Here is a 15,367-nt window from a genome sequence, read left to right as displayed (position 1 = left end):
AAGAAAGAAACTATGGAAACTACCGACATGACGACAGACGATATGATCGTAACGACGGACCTGAATTGCATCAGAACTGGCGAGATTTAAATAGAGCAGAGCACTCTCGTCACGATGAATTTGTAGAAGTTAGGTCTCCAAATCCCAATAACGACGCGCGCCAACAAAGAGACAATAGGCAATGACTCACTCCGCTGGCAGCCACAATACGTACTTATGAAACTGACGACGCAGCTGCCGTAGCTAGTAATTACGTAAAAATGGAAGACATTAGAGACATCTTACTCCAGGAACACGACGTAAAACATAACAACATTGCATATCCTGTGATTCATATTACTGTAAATGACGTAAAATTTACGGCAGTACTTGACTCTGGCAGTCCCATTTCAGTAATTAGTGAAACAGCTTTTAGCAAATGCAACAAATCGAACGATTGCCCCACACTTCCGTTACGTAAGATTAAAATTACAAGGTGCAATCTTTAGAAAAAGTGTAGATGTACGCCAACAAACCAACTTAGAATTCTTTTGTCAAAGCCACAGCTTCTCTATGAACTTTCTTATTGTTCCATTATTGTCGACGGAAATTATACTGGGAGTAGACTTTTTGAATGAATACAAAGCAATCTTAAGCTTTCACGATGCTGAAATAAGTTTAGAGAAAGAAGGTAAGTCAATAGCTTTGAAATTTGAAGACTGGCTCTCAAACCATGATGAGGAAATTAATCGGATTTACCTTCTGTTAGATAACAGTTCGGAATTTTCTACGGAACTAGACACTAACAATCACTCTGCAAGTACTGAAAGGGATGATATCGACGGCATATTTGAAATTAATGAGTTAATTCAGAATAAAATTCAAACAATTGAGAATTGTAATGACACTGATAGGCAGGACCTTTTTGAGATTTTACAAGCACATTCCACAGTTTTTACTCACAAAACAGGAACAATCAGGGGATTTCAATACCTATTTCGTGTTCGTGAGCATACTAAATTTTGTGTAAGACCATACGTAATTCCAGCACATTATAGGGACCGTGTTAGAACAGAAATACAATCTATGCTTGACGAGGGCATTATTAAGCCTGCAGTAAGCTCATACAACAATCCGTTACATGTTGTTGAGAAGAAAAATGGATCGATCAGACTTGTCTTAGATTCGAGACAAATCAATACTATCATTATTCCTGAAACAGACAGGCCGCAGACGATGGAAGAACTTCTTCAAAATTTTAATGGTGTAAAAGTGTTATCTTCCATTGATCTCAGATCAAGCTTTTATCAGATCGAACTACATCCAGAATGTAGAAAATACACAGCTTTCCTTTGTTTCGGCGTTTGTTATCAGTTTCGGAAACTTCCTTTTGGTTTGAACATTTCTTCAGCAGCATTCATTCGCGGGTTAAATTCCATATTACCTGAGTTCTTAAAACGTCACATCACCTTATATGTGGACGATATTCTAATAGCAGAAGCCTCATGGGAACAACATAACCGCATCCTCAACAGTTTGTTACGTATTTTTGCAGAATCTGGAATTACAGTTAACTTGGAAAAGTCTGAATTCGGTAGGTCAAAGGTGAAGTTTTTAGGACATATTATTTCTTCTGAAGGCATTCAGCCGGATCCTGAAAAGTTAGAAGCAATCAGAGCCATTCCAGTTCCATCCACAAAAAGACAAGTCCGCAGTTTTCTAGGTCTCGTAAATTTTTACCGTCGTTTTCTGAATATGCAAATTCTAGTTACACCAAAACTTTGTTCTCTCACTGGAAAAAATACTATTTGGAACTGGGACGAACAAGCACAGTTGGAATTCAATTCTTTGAAAGAAGCGTTACTTCACGCGCCAATACTAGCTCATCCAGATCTGTCACAAGATTTCTGCCTTAGCACTGATTCTTCCAAAGTTGGTCTTGGTGCCCATTTATTTCAAGAAGCCATAGAAGATGACATTACTGTTCAGAAAACCATTGCTTTTGCTAGCCGAGTGCTAACAAAATCTGAAAAAAATTATTCCGTTACTGAATTAGAAGCTTTAGCTATCGTTTGGGCATTTAACAAATTCCGTTTCTTTCTTTCTGGTAAGCACGTAAAAGTATACAGTGATCACCGTGCATTACAATTTCTTATGTCTTCAAAATTAAATCATGATAGGTTAAAACGTTGGGCATTGTTTCTGCAAGAATTCCGCTTCACAATAGTCTACATTCCCGGCAAGGAGAACATTGTTGCGGACGCACTGTCACGCGCACCGGCTGGGCTTGAGAAAAGTAAGACAGAAGGCAACCTCGAGAAAAATTTCAGTATTCTTTACATTCAGAAAGTCGCCTTTGAAAACTTCATCACCACATTTTTAAAGGACATTGCTCATGAACAAGATAAAGATCCGATTTGGAAAGATATCAAAAGTAAATGGCATGAAAAGACACACACTCAGATTCGGCATTATTACCTGGTTAGAAACAACATACTCTTCAAACGCTGCACTGTTGATGACAAGCTATGGGTACTTTGCATTCCAGACGATTTTGTTAATAAGCTCATTTGGTACATTCATTTCAGCTATGCACATTTTGGCCCACGAAAATGTTTTCATATTCTTCGAACGACTTGTTATTTTAACAATATGGAAAAGCGAATTCGAAGAGTCTTGTCTATTTGTAAACTTTGTCAAAAGGCGAAACCGTCTACTATCTCACATCGTGCTCCGCTGTTTCCTATCATTCCTTCTAAATTAAAAGAATTTGCTGCTGTTGATCTCTTGGGACCGCTTGTCAGAACATCTAATGGATTTGCATACGTTCTAGTCGCTGTTGAACTTACTTCAAAATTTGTTTCTTTCACTCCGTTACGTAAAGCCACTGGACGGTCTGTATCCAACGCCTTTGTTAAAAATTTCTTACGTGAAGTTGGACACGTTAGTAAAGTCATTTCAGATAACGGACCGCAATTCAGATCTGCTGTTTGGTCACGCATGCTTCGGAATCATAAAATCAAACCTGTTTTTATTTCATTGTATTCACCACATTGTAACCCGTCTGAACGGATTATGAAAGAAATCAATAAGCTTTGCAGACTTTATTGTCACAGAAAGCATCAGCATTGGGACAGATATTTACACTTATTTCAAAATGTGCTGAATGAAATGCCTCATGATTCCACTGCTTTACCACCTACTCTTGTACTGAAGAATGTAGAACCTCCGAACAGAATCAGAGAGCTTGTACCTTTCCCGAATACACGTAAACTTCGACACAAAGACATAATTGATTTGGCTCTTAAAAATATAAAATCTGCAGCAGAGAAAAGGAGAAAACTACACGGTAAAGCAAATGCAAAGAAATTATATATTGGTCAGAAAGTTCTCATTAAAGCTCATTCATTGTCACATAAGAAGAAACACTTGAGTCACAAATTCTTTCTAGTTTACAATGGACCTTACAGAATCCGACGTATACCACATGATAATTGCATTGAAGTTGAAACTCTGCGTACTAGGAAGAGTAAAGGTTTACACCACATTTCTCATGTCAAACCATTTATTGACAGATAATTTGCTTTTTAACTTAGTCTTTGCAATTTTCACTTCACGCTACTTGTACAATTTGTCAGACTTAAGAAACTGTTAACATGCAACATTTTGGTTTGCTTACGAGTGGATTCTGGATTTGAGGTGCTTTCTGTGAAATGCCAGATGACACAGCGGTTGGTTTGTGTGACAGCTACACGATTATATCACGACGTTACTAATGAGTGACAATTTACAATGTTGCTTTTGCGGTGTATCTGTTTGATATCTGCACAGTTTTTCTGAATTCTTCTGTAAAGTAAAACATGTTTTAGTGGTGACTTTTGTGCTATTGCTACAAGGAGACAGCCTTTTCCGTAGGACAACAAAACGTTACAGCACAGTACTTTCCTCATCACGGCAATAAGCGTAATAAGTATGATATCTATACGCAAAGCATTTCACTTTTGTGTATCATGAGGTAAGTACATTGACTTCTGCAGAACTTAGCTTTCGGAGGACAATAACTACGACACTTCCCAGAGATTATCTTAGAGCAAGACGCACATTTAGCGCTACTGGACACGTATTTGAGTGATTAATTTTGTACTTAAGACATTTACTTTTAGAGATTTTTGAATTACAAAGAAAGTTTTTCGTGACACATTTCATTTCATTGCTGTAAGCTGTAATACCTGAGGATACAATTACAATAAACCTCAGGGGGTACACGCCTACTTTGTGTACCATGTGTTTGGCAAGCACAAGGAGCCCTAGCTAATATGGTATTTGCTTATACAACTTAACACATCGGTACCATATTTCTCTAACACATAAATTACACAGCTATCTGATCATTTAACAGAGAAACAAACATCTTTTTACTACGTCAGTGACACATGTTTACGCAATTACAGAGTTGGATTACTTCACACTTAAGAAATTGTATTTTGTCTGTACTTTTTGCACTGTTCATATTTTTTTGGAACCATTGTGATACTATGAGAGTTTTGAATGATGTATTTGGTATGAGATCATGATTTTTAAAGTACGTTTGAGGTAGATGACACTACTGAAATGAGCAGAGAATTTTCTTTAGGTTTTGAAATCATTGGAGGAAGCTACGACGTTTTTGACATTTGACTGAGGTGTTATGATGTTATTTTTACGACGACGATGTGTATTATGCTGTTGAGGTATGTTTATGTCAATAAAATTCTTGACCTGTGAAATGTTTTTATATGAGACTGTCACTGTAGCGGAAACTACTGTCGTAAATATTTCCGTAAGAAAGTTAAGTGACCACCTGCACATAATGTGACGTGGGCACCCAGGTGTGTGAGACACCTGGAGAACAAGCCTTTTCAGACGCTCAGGTAGAAAAGAAAGCCATTAGGGTGTGCCAGAGGCACAGGTGGAAGAGAAGGACAAAGAGAGGCCTATACCTCTGTTAATGACATTTCTTTGTAGAGGGCATCGCTAATGCGACACGCTCGTTACTTGAAAACATATGATTTTTGTAATGCGTTGTGGGCACACAGCTGTGTCAAACACCTGGAGAATAAGCCATTAGGATGTGCCTTTCATCGCTAATGCGACACCCTCGTTACTTAAAAATTTATGATATTTACTGAAATGCCTAACGAAATGACAAGAAATATTTTTACATCTGCACACCTGATTATGACAAGTGTCTTTCTACGAGAGTTGAGAGCCATTAACTTATGAAACGAAATGCCACATGACTATTGAATGATATTTTTATGCTTTGCTTTTCGTAGTTGCTTATTTCATTTGATATCTGGTTTCCAGCTGTGTTACAGCATTGCTTTGATAAAATGAGATGCATTTGCTAATGTGAACTCTTTCTGTCAACAGATCTATTAAATGATAATTTTGTAATCCACATTCTTTAAAAAAGGAGCACTTGGAAAGGAAAGAACAATAAGAAGTAACTCGTAACAGTAACACTTAATTTTCTTTTCAGGTATATGGTAATATTTTTTTTTACAATAAATTGTTATGGTGCACCACTTTAATTACATAGACATTAAGATGTGAATATGCATTTCCCTTGTCTGCATTGTTGTTTTTACTGTAATATTTTTTCTGCTTGAGCTATGTCATGTTTAGGTATAAGTTGCTGCTGTTTGCCGTGCATAGTGTTACTGAATTTGACTTTGTGTTACTCTTCTAAGCTAGTTTTTCTTGTTTCCTGCACAGTGCCTTATATTAGTTGTAATATTGCACTTGCTTTGCTAATTTATGCTGCTAGCTTTGCCAATTTGCATTTTTTGTCATTTCTGTTTGTGTTGATTTGTTGTGATGCTGCATTGCCTCGTCCCTTGGTATATATATCTGAGCTCAGTAGATTTAAGTTAGCTTAAGAGGGGGTAGACCATATAAGAAACTAACTATGATGAATTGGAAGAAATGCATTAAGAAGCTATAAGAAAATAGTTTGGCCAAAAAAAGTAGTGCACAGTGGAGAAAATCTATTTTTTGAAAGAGGATGTGAACAGAATACAGAAAGCATGCTTGGATAGGATTTTTTTTGGTGGAAACAAATGTTGAAATAAGACGAAAGATCTATCGAATGAAGTTGTGGGGTGGACTGCAGTACCAAATGTTACACTGAAAACAAACGCTGTCCTTTCCTCTTTGCTGCTTTTTCCCAATATGTAATTGTGTGTTGTCCTTTCCTTTTGGTGTTATCCCACTATGTGTTTGTGTACCCTTGTGTATTTGTGTTTTTTTTCTGTCTTTATGTGTTTAGCTGATGAGAGCTATGTTGTAGAATTTTTCTAATACTCTGTTATTTTCTTTGTAATGATGCTTAGACATTATTTATTCTGTTTTGTTTTAATGCTCATGTGTGAAATTGATGTTTCGAAAGTGATTCTGATCTTTTATTTTTGTACTCATGTCATCATTCCTGTAACACTGATGTATATGTTTATTTCTATTCTTTTGTAAAGCCCCTATTACTACAAATATTATCTGTATTGTTATGTTTTTAATGATGTATTTTGTATCTTTGTAATTGTATTCTTATGTTATATAATTGTAATTGACACCAGTTTATCACATTAAGTAACTTGTATGTTACATTTCACTGCACACATTTCTGTTGGTCATAGTATATGGACAATATGTGAGAAGTAGGGACTGATAGTGTTTGCACGTGTGTTAATAATTCAGCAAGGGACTGGATAACAGCATTGCTGGTTCTAAGGACAATTCCAAAAAACTTTGTGAGTGCACAAGTGGTGGTTCATGGACTTGCTCTATTATACGCAAGACTCTTCAATGGTGATTGTGCACCTGCACTGTCGCACCAGATGGCTGCTGGCCATCTCTAACAGGACTACAGTGGGTCTACACCTTTGCTGACTCACCAGTACCATTATTTCTACGAGGACTGCAGTGGGTCTGCACCTCTGGTGGCCCACCAATACTCTCTACCAGGACTACAGTGGGTCTACTCTGTGATGACCTACCTAACAATCTTCTTCCAAACGTCGAATGACTCTGCTGTGGGTTTGCTCTGTTGTGGCCCATTACCTGTCAGCATTTCAAGAGTCAGCACTGTCTTAACGTTGGAAGGACAACACTACTTCTTCAAGACTGCATGGAAATTCACTACTTCTATGTGCAATTTCTTTTACTAATGAGACTTTGTGAAAAACAAAAACTGTAATTACTATTATGATGAACAATCTGGACTGTCTTTATGGACGGTGAGAAAATTTTAGCTTTTGACCAACATTGTATAAATAAGTGTGTGCATTTGATTTCTTTGTTATTGTAATTGTGAAAAAAAATTTAACAAATATGTATTGGCCACTGCCCAAAAATATTATGTAAAATTTTTTGTGGGGAGCATGGGGGCTATGTAAGTAGGCTGTTTATGTTTTCTTTATGTAAGTTTGCTGTTTATGTTTTTTATTGGCAACGTTACATAGCACTCTGTATGAAAATCACTGGCTGTGCTGTGTGCAGTATGTGGCTAGTTTGAATTGTTGTCTGCCATTGTTGTCATGAACTGCTATAGCTGGATGCGAACAGCGCATAGCGCTGGGCAGTTGGAGGGGAGCCGCCAGCAGTGGCGGATGTGAGGACAGAGATGGCGGAGTTTGAAATTTGTAAAAATTGATGTCATGAGCTGCTGTATATATTATGACTATTGATGACTATTAAGGTAAATACAGTGTTTGTTCTCTATTAATATCTTTCATTTGCTAACTATCCCTATCAGTAGTTAGTGCCTTCAGTAGTTTGAATCTTTTATTTAGCTGGCAGTAGTGGCGCTCGCTGTTTTGCAGTAGCTTGAGTAGCGAAGATTTTTGTGAGGTAAGTGATTTGTAAAAGGTATAGTTTAAAGTTAGTCAGGGCCATTGTTTTGTAGGGGTTATTGAAAGTCAGATTGCGTTGCGCTAAATAATACTGTGTGTCAGTTTAAGCACAGTCTTGTACAAGTTGTTCAAAGTGGACGTTTCGTACGTATAAATCCCTCTAAGGGGATGTTTCAGGTTAAGGACGAATTTAGCCTGAGGAAATGTGGTGTGTACACGATTCCTTGTCAGCGTGGGGCAGCATATATTTATATAGGCCAGACGTGTCGCACGGTACAAGAACGCTACGATGAACATCAGCGTCATACACGCCTTCGTCAACCGGAAAATTCGGCAATTGCGGAACACTGTCTGAATACAGGACATTGCATGATTTATGAAAAGACGGAAGTTTTATCCCCGGCATCATCTTTCTGGGTGTGCGTCATTAAGGAAGCAATACATATTGGTACAGCAGATAATCTCATCAGCAGGGATGCGGGGTTTCAACTGAGCACAGCCTGGAAGCCTGCATTGGCTGCTATTGAATCACGACGTGAAAATCATAACATTGTCTAGTACGATCTTTGATGAGTAACGTCTGGCCGCACTGTTAAGGTACGTTGTCCAAGACGCGACGCACACTAGCGACTGCGACGGGTCGCTACGTGACGTCAGAAGTTGCTTGCTGGCGCATGCGCAGTTCGAGTTTGGGATGCGACGCGCGACTGTTGCGGCAGCTGCCGCAGCACTGCACCAGTGAGCAGTCGAGATGTCGAGCCAGTCAAGGAAAACTGAAATGAGCCACTCACAGGATGTGATGCTCTGTGAGCTGGTCTCGCAACATCCTTGCCTTTACGATTTGAAGAACCCTAAATATAGAGACACTATGTTCAGAGACAGAATTTGGGAAGAAATTGGTGCACAATTGAAACTGGCAGGTGAGTGAAATATATAATATTTTCCCATTAATGCAAATTTTTCAGGCCTGTTATGAAAATCAGTATAATCCATACAGATATAGAATTAGAATGATGAAAATGAACTTGAAGGTCAATTTTCGCATTACTCTTTTCTGTGACGATAAAAATTGAAAAGGCAAGTACATTATAAAATAAACAATCTAAAGTACAACGAGAAAGTTACATTTTACAATACCTTCACTTTGAAAGTAAACGGTAGATTGGTGTCTTGATGATACCTTCTAGTTGTGAAAAACCACCACCAGATTGTTGTACAGCTTTCTGTAATCAACAGATGTTCGTTTTTGAGGAAGGCGTTTCTCAACAGATTGCGCAAACAGTATGCTGCAATAAATAATTTGTCACATTCACTTCAATTCATTGGTAGAAGATGTTGCTCAAAAAACTTGTGCCAAAAGTGCACTACTGTTTTACAAGGCCCTTCTGACACAGTTCACAATTGAAATTCGTCTTTTGTAAATCCTGGAGTCATCTTTTGAGTGCAGCTTGGCAAGATTAAATGTTCATGTCATCCATAACGATGTATGCTGTCAGAATATAAGAATGTGAAAGTTCATTTGGATGGGAATAAAGAGTCAGTCGGCTATGAAAGTTGCCTTCCAAAAGTTTCTGCATGGGAGAAACTGACAAGTATAATTTGGGGAAATTTTGTGAACAAGCACAGACATTATTTCTTCCATACTATACTGTATACTGTATACTGTAGACGTTCAGAATGAAAATTCTAGAGATGTTTAAGGTGTAACCCTATCTTGTTGCCAAGAACTTGAAACAATGTAATGACGCTAGCATGCGCTTATTGTTAATAAACTTATCTTTCATTGAAATTTTAGGTGAAATGTGCAAAAACAGATGGAGGAATATTCTGGACTCGTATAAGAGAAATAAACGAAAAAGAAAGCTTGGAACAGGTTCAGATGCCTCAGCAAAACCAAGAAAATGGGTTCTGCTTGATCACTTGGCTTTAAGAAACCTACATTTCGTGGCATTTTAAATGAAATTGTCAAGAGCATATGGAGAAATATTAGTAACTCATACCGGAGAAATATATGACATAAAATGGTTTCATTAGATCCAAATGTGTCAGCGAAACAAAACAAATGCATTCTCTATCGTGTGATGACCACACGATTCTCGTTGCGCGTCGACAGAACTGGCGCCTAGTCGCGACGCTCCCGGAGATATATGAGCCCAAATCTCGGAAACGGAGATCGATATCATTCTGATCTCAACTTTAAAAATAATTTCGATATGTTAGCTTCTTTTCATCGGCAACGATGTAAAGTAGCCAGCCACCACATTTTTCACTATACACAATTCAAATTTTATGCAGTAGGTTACTTGTAAATTAAGTATCGGAATAACTGTGACGAATATCGGAAAAATAGACACCTCATTATCAAGCTGCGATGTGAAACTGTAAGATACGCAAACATCAATGTTTTGTGCCTTTTACTTTCCTCACAATTGATAGAGAAGTAATATACAGCGAAAAACACACGCAAAACCGGAAGAAATAATTTTCAATTTTTTAAAGTAAAAGGAGAATCTGTATCGGAAAACTAACTCTGGGAGCCGATGTAACTTTGTTGCATTTACATACAGTATATTTTACAGCAAGAAAATCGGAATTCTTATTTTTCTTATGTATTTGAATCCGCCGCCGCCGACCGGAGCTTGGGAAACAGCGACGACTCCTGTCGTATTGCGGCCGTGTCGCCGTCTGCCATGGTGGGAAAAGAGGAGGGGGCAGCGTCGCAGTCGCAGCCAACTGTCGCGTCTTGCACAACGTAACTTTAGTAAACGCAGCGTTCAGCGCACGCGCAGGAGAGCCGCTCTTTGAGTTTCGGCAGAGAGACTTTGAGTTTGGCATTATCCACCTGCAAATATTTGCGCATGTGCAGTTTCCGCGCCTACGCACTCTTCGCGCGCATGTTCTAGAAACGCAGCGTCGACGTGCGAATCGCGTCAGGCGCACCTAGATACCAGCAAGGTTGAACCACCTGAAAATGTGAGACAGTTGCTCCCAGGAAATATTGTGAAATTTGCACAACGTGATCCGTCGGCAAACCCCTAAAGACTATTTACAAGAATTATACAGTTTATGTGATACTTACAATTCACTTGGAAGTTAAATCGAGAGGAGATTTTGTTTAGCAACGTAATAAACGAAATCTTTTCTGAGAGAATAAGCAAACAGACTGTAACGAAATGGTAACATATCACAATGATTTATTAAAAGAAGTGGAACATAAAAGCAGAACTGAGACCTTTCGACACTAATCTGAGTCGTTAAAAGAAGAGACTAATAAGAAGTAACCCAGTACGGTACAAAAGAGCTAGTGCTACCCCACTAATAGTATGCACAATCAAATCATAAACTGACAACACTACGGTGCAACACAGCGTGTATTTCGAACAACTGAGCACAAGTTGCCAATAGGAAACACAGTTGTAGTTCAACTAATTGGTATGCAGAGACGCTTCCAGTACGCAGAGACTTCAACTACGGGAGGTACCGCTAACACCACTATGCAGCGCTCATCTGCCTATAGCAGTCCAACACTCACACAGTGAAGAGAGGTATCAGAATTACTGCTGACATCACTGCAAAGCTAACATCCGCCAATAGCAATACAATCGAGTGGGTGCAAATAAAATTTGACTAATAAAGTAAAGTGTTGAGATTCTGTGGTCATGCAGACGTCTGTGTATGAGACAGAAATTTTCAATCAATTATTGTGATGAAGTCAGTTCAAAAAACTTCGTGACACAATAACAGACATGCAGATAGTTACCAGCTACGTATATATGATAATACAATTGACCAGCAAAATGGTACAACATGTATTTCAAGGGCTGCCATCTCTCTCGCACCAAAAAATCCCACCCGTACAGTACAGCCACCTATGGATGACAGGCCTGCAGTGACGAGAACTCCCTTCCCTAGTACGCAGAAGGCATCACAAGGGCGTTCACAGACACTAAATACACCCCTCATCCGAAAACGTAGTCCACAAACAGGTTTCCCATTCTGTATCTTCACATACCCCACTCCTCCCATCATCTCCAAGAATCAGATAACAAGGCAGCACCCCTCTTCACCAAATATCACCCTGGTCCGAGACAAATGAACCATGTCCTTCACCAGGGCTTTGATTACCTCTCATATTGCCCTGAGGGGCACCCTATCCAAGACCCATCCCAGCCCTCCTAAAGTGGTATTCCAATGTCCACCCAATATATATAACATCCTAGTCCAGAACTAGGCCACCCCCACTCATAACCGCTTACCACAGAGCGTGAGGCCTACCAAGTCAACTCACTCAGTACCTCCTATCCAGGCTTATCCTACCCAAATAGAGGCCGTGCCACCTGTGAAAATGGCCATGTCACATACTAACTCTGCTGCAAAACACTGCACAGCCTTTTATGTTGGGTCTCTGCATGAGCCTCTTCATGATTTTCTCATACTACACAGCTTCATTTGTTTGTCTCTGGGACCTCAATTGGTGGTGCAAATGCTCCATTGCCCTAGATGTAAAGAAGAAAAGGGAAAGAACTGAGGAACTGAGTGTGTTTTTGGTTGACAGAGCATACTATCCATATTTCGTTTTAATATTTCATTAGGTTGCTGGTGCTTGTCGGAGCCCCACCCACATGTCTGATACATTTAAGTGCCGTACTTCAATGTATCTTTCCTTTCCTCTTCTTGTCCGATCAATTGACTGTATGAAAGATAGTATGCACAGATTTCAGTGAGTAGATCTGTGGGATTGTAGTAGTCTGATACTGTGTCAGAACAAGCAACTGTAGGAAACAAGTACCAAGTAGCAAAGAGGTTTCTCTTTGCTTTGGACGAACCTTTTGTGTTGTTTGGCACCACAATAAGGTTTCCTCTGGCCACTTCCGTAGGCACAGGGAACGGATCTGGTTGGAGAGCGAATGCTTGCGGTGCGTTCAGAGTGACGCGAGATGGGTGAGACCTACTGGCTGTAAGTGTGTCTTTTTGATGAGAAGTTAATGTTGTGTTTAATGTAGGTTTTTCAAAGTTAGTCAAAGTAGATGATTCATTTCATCGCTCATAGTTTATTATCGTGTGTGACAAATTTTACTTGCTAATTTGAGAGTGTTAAATGCGTTAAAATCCAAGGACGATGTGGGCTATTGTTCTGTCCAACTGTCAATCAAACACTTGGAGCCGTGTTGAGCTTATTGTGATTCAGTTCATTTTGTTTAGTATCCCTTTCGCGAGAACATGTACACTTCTGGAAATGGAAAAAAGAACACATTGACACCGGTGTGTCAGACCCACCATACTTGCTCCGGACACTGCGAGAGGGCTGCACAAGCAATGATCACACGCACGGCACAGCGGACACACCAGGAACCACGGTGTTGGCCGTCGAATGGCGCTAGCTGCGCAGCATTTGTGCACCGCCGCCGTCAGTGTCAGCCAGTTTGCCGTAGCATACGGAGCTCCATAGCAGTCTTTAACACTGGTAGCATGCCGCGACAGCGTGGACGTGAACCGTATGTGCAGTTGACGGACTTTGAGCGAGGGCGTATAGTGGGCATGCGGGAGGCCGGGTGGACGTACCGCCGAATTGCTCAACACGTGGGGCGTGAGGTCTCCACAGTACATCGATGTTGTCGCCAGTGGTCGGCGGAAGGTGCACATGCCCGTCGACCTGCGACCGGACCGCAGCGACGCACGGATGCACGCCAAGACCGTAGGATCCTACGCAGTGCCGTAGGGGACCGCACCGCCACTTCCCAGCAAATTAGGGACACTGTTGCTCCTGGGGTATCGGCGAGGACCATTCGCAACCGTCTCCATGAAGCTGGGCTACGGTCCCGCACACCGTTAGGCCGTCTTCCGCTCACGCCCCAACATCGTGCAGCCCGCCTCCAGTGGTGTCGCGACAGGCGTGAATGGAGGGACGAATGGAGACGTGTCGTCTTCAGCGATGAGAATCGCTTCTGCCTTGGTGCCAATGATGGTCGTATGCGTGTTTGGCGCCGTGCAGGTGAGCGCCACAGTCAGGACTGCATACGACCGAGGCACACAGGGCCAACACCCGGCATCACGGTGTGGGGAGCGATCTCCTACACTGGCCGTACACCACTGGTGATCGTCGAGGGGACACTGAATAGTGCACGGTACATCCAAACCGTCATCGAACCCATCGTTCTACCATTCCTAGACCGGCAAGGGAACTTGCTGTTCCAACAGGACAATGCACGTCCGCATGTATCCCGTGCCACCCAACGTGCTCTAGAAGGTGTAAGTCAACTACCCTGGCCAGCAAGATCTCCGGATCTGTCCTCCATTGAGCATGTTTGGGACTGGATGAAGCGTCGTCTCACGCGGTCTGCACGTCCAGCACGAACGCTGGTCCAACTGAGGCGCCAGGTGGAAATGGCGTGGCAAGCCGTTCCACAGGACTACATCCAGCATCTCTACGATCGTCTCCAAGGGAGAATAGCAGCCTGCATTGCTGCGAAAGGTGGATATACACTGTACTAGTGCCGACATTGTGCATGCTCTGTTGCCTGTGTCTATGTGCCTGTGGTTCTGTCAGTGTGATCATGTGATGTATCTGACCCCAGGAATGTGTCAATAAAGTTTCCCCCTTCCTGGGACAATGAATTCACGGTGTTCTTATTTCAATTTCCAGGAGTGTATATTGCCTATGATTTCCATGGTTGTATGACTGAATTTTGTGCAATTCGTCTCACTTGATAACTTTATTTGTGCACGCTTTTGTTTGTCATGACCACGTGGTCATGATATAATGAGGGAGTCTATAGTGCCAAGGCCACAGTAATCTTCCGCTATAGAATATTTGAATTACTTGGGACCCTTATTTATGCTTCATTTTTACAGCAATTCACTATAACAGAAATTTGGTTCTGTTTTCCTGCACCTTCAAATCAATGGAACAGTCCCTCTTGCTACCCATGTGTGCTGCGGTCAAGGTATTTAGCTCTTTTCTTTCGTGTTAGTCTCTCAAGTGCGTGTGAATGTAAGTGTTTATGATTAAATCATCCTCTTCCATAGATCACAGACCTTGCTGGGGACTCCAAAGTACGAGGGTTAATTATGCGACGTAATGGATTGCTGGCAACAGCAACCATCATATTACTCACTACAAACGTTCATGTGTGCAATTAAATTTACCAACATAATAAGTGTTGTTTTGCCAGAATTTTTGTGTACTCCATGCTTCACCCAGCATTGATGTACGGCACATCCTACTGAATTCCGTTTGCGCGACATTTGTAAGGAGACCACACTTTACTCCCCATATTCAGATTAATTATAAAGATATCCCTTAATTGCAAAAATATCTTTCACGCCAACCAGCTGTCTAATAGGATGAGTAGCCTTGAAAAAAGCAGCTCCAATATAAAGTCCTACAAATTTCAGTGTGATCACCATTTGCCTCCTAGTATATAATAGGCATTAGGTGAGTCATTTTCGTTTCTTGATGAACGTGTATGAAGATCACTTTTGTGTGCTACTTAATTCTT

At 40.7% G+C, this 15,367-nt stretch overlaps 1 protein-coding gene across 1 annotated transcript in view; it reads right to left on the bottom strand.

Annotated features, from left to right (window-relative positions):
• LOC126176431 (serine/threonine-protein phosphatase 6 regulatory ankyrin repeat subunit B-like) overlaps positions 1–15,367 on the bottom strand; it is a 42,264-nt gene that overhangs the window by 26,774 nt on the left and 123 nt on the right. The window lies entirely within an intron of this gene.

The sequence above is a fragment of the Schistocerca cancellata genome, chromosome 3 (genome assembly GCF_023864275.1).
Source record: "Schistocerca cancellata isolate TAMUIC-IGC-003103 chromosome 3, iqSchCanc2.1, whole genome shotgun sequence".
Taxonomy (NCBI): domain Eukaryota; kingdom Metazoa; phylum Arthropoda; class Insecta; order Orthoptera; family Acrididae; genus Schistocerca; species Schistocerca cancellata.
This window is presented reverse-complemented; position numbering and strand designations above follow the sequence as displayed.